The sequence below is a fragment of the Sinocyclocheilus rhinocerous genome, unplaced genomic scaffold, assembly GCF_001515625.1.
Source record: "Sinocyclocheilus rhinocerous isolate Xijiao unplaced genomic scaffold, SAMN03320098_v1.1 scaffold7974, whole genome shotgun sequence".
NCBI classification, from domain to species: Eukaryota; Metazoa; Chordata; class Actinopteri; order Cypriniformes; family Cyprinidae; genus Sinocyclocheilus; species Sinocyclocheilus rhinocerous.
Genome location: NW_015626510.1, coordinates 1 through 2,809, shown reverse-complemented (window position 1 = coordinate 2,809; position 2,809 = coordinate 1).

The following is a 2,809-nucleotide window of genomic DNA, read 5'->3' as shown; positions in this document are numbered from 1 at the left end:
ACAATGATCTGCAGGATTCAGGAGTGAAGCTGCTCTCTGATGGACTGAAGAGTTCACACTGTCAACTCAACATACTGAGGTTTGTGATTTGTAATAAAATGCAGTTGGTTGAGACAATAAATGATCTGTTCAGGGTCTGGAACTTTAATAATTTTGCATACTGCAGTAATTAGTAATTAGAGACATGGTGAAATAATAGTATTGTCTATGTCTAATACAAAGAGTATTGTCATGTTTTTGAAAGATGTATAAGAATAATTAAATGAGGATCATTTGTAGATCAATGTCTCTGTTAAATGAATAAATGTAAATGTGATAATTGTACTTTGTTCTGTTTAGACTTATAGACTGTAATCTCACTGATGAATGCTGTGAAAGTTTGGCTTCATATCTACAATCAAACTCACTGAGAGAGCTGGACCTGAGTCACAATGACCTGCAGGATTCAGGAGTGAAGCTGCTCTCTGATGGACTGAAGAGTTCACACTGTCAACTCAGCATACTGAGGTAATAAAAACAGATAAGAGATTCACTTGATTATGACAATAACGATACCCTCAGCTCTGGTCCTGAATCTCTGGGTTTTTGTAATATATCAGCAGACCCCATTGTGTCTGAAGACTTTTTTTTTTATTGTCTATTTACTGACTAAAATGTCAATGTTTGAGGAGTGGATATGAACAGAAGCTGTTAAAACACTGAACCCAGAGTTATTCCAGCTGAACTAAACCTGTAATCAGTGATCTTTGGATAAAAAGTGCTACAATGAGGAAATTGATTTAAAGCAGAGTTACATGAATCTAAACACTCTTGTGTGTGAATCAGTTTAAGATGATCTCCAGTCCCAGATGATGTGATGTTGAGAGTGAGTGTGTGTGTGTGTGTGTGTGTGTATGTGTGTTTGTAGGTTATCTGGTTGTATGGTGACAGAGGAAGGCTGTTGTTTTCTAGCTTCAGGTCTGAGTTCAAACCCCTCACACCTGAGAGAGCTGGATCTGAGCTACAATCACCCAGGACAATCATTAGTCAAGCTGCTCTCTGATCCAAACTACAGACTGGACAAACTCAAGTATGTTCAACACTAACAACCATCCTGTCATTTGTGTTTGTACATGTGTGCACTATAAACTCACATGTACAGCTGCAATCAAAATTATTTAACCCCACTGACCTAAAAGACATTTTGCTGCTGAGAACTAACAAACAAATGCATCAGTAAACCTAATTTACTCTAAACATTGAAACACTGTTTAAAATAAATCTAATATACTCTAAACATTGATGTGCAAAATTATACAATCCCCAAAAATCAAATTTTGTGCAGAATCTTTTATTCTTTATAACCTCTTCTTCTTAAGAGTGGCATTTGGCGAGGTGTTCTGACATGAAGGCCATGGTTGTTTAGTGTTTTTCTTGTACTCTACAATGAAATAAATGTCTCAAGGAACCTTCTTTGTGCCCTACTATATAAACAAGTGGCTTAAAAACATCCATGTTGAATATGGGGTGAATAATTATGAAATATCTGTATTACACAATTCCTGTAACTTAAAAATATTACTTTATAGTTACATTATCACCATTATTATGCCACTTAACTATAGATAATATTTTTAAAAAGCTCTTGATCTTCAGAAAAGCATACATTTGTTAATTATTACAGTCTTGAATAATTTTGATTGCACCTGTATATAGATCCATGCATACAGCACATATATACATACTGCACAGGAAAATAATGATGTTTGAACTCTGTTATTGAAGATTATCTTGATTCCATAGGATTATAATAACAAAGTATAAATTCTTTGTAATTACGGTCAGTTTTAGATATTTCTACTTTACTCAAGTATGGATATTTGTTAACTTTTATATTTCACTGATTTGTAATAGCAAATTAATGTCAAAGTCAAATAATAAAATACGCTCACCAAGCATTTAACAGAGGTGTTGTGTGTGAATCAGTAATTGACTAGGTGTACTGAAGAATGTCTAAAAAAAAACTTAATGCCATGTGATAAACAAATAGTAACATTTATAACATAACACAAGTACTTAAATACTTTGAATACATAAAAAATGGATAGTTGCATAAAGACCCAGGTCAAAACAGCTCATCCCCAAATCTCTATGATGTCTGATCTGTATAGTCTGCTTTGTATTTGTAGTAGGACACTTTCTCAGTGAATTGTTCAGCAGTTCTGAGGGAGAGTTCACCAAAAAAAAAAAAAAATGTCATGATTAACTCACCCTTATGATGTTTCCAACCTGTATTCAGTTCTTTTCTGTGGAACATAAAGGAAGATATTTTAAAATATTTAAGTTTTTTTGACCCCTTTAACTTTCATTGCATGAACAAACTTGTTCTTCAAAACATAGTGTTTTGCAACAATATGAGGGTGAGTAAATGAACAATTTTAATCTTTGGGTGAAGTATACTTTAACTCTTACATATTCCAACAGAAACTTGATCTTTACTTCTATTCAAGTATGACATCTGCATATTTTAAACAACACTGCTTGATTCAGTTCAACAGCTGCTTGTGACTCATAACAGCAGCAACCGAGAAACAGACTCCAGTCTCTGATCCCAAAACATAAATTTAAAGCTTGCTGCTAATCTAGAAAGTAAATTCTCATTGCTGTTTGAGAGCAAAAAGAGATTGAAGATACAAACACAGAAATCATAGACTAAATGAGAAAAAATAATGTTTGATGTTGTAACAGAGATTCAGATAATCACTTTAATTTTATATATTTTTTTATATTTTGTTTTTCTTTTAGTGTGGATCATGGAGGAGAGTTCAGG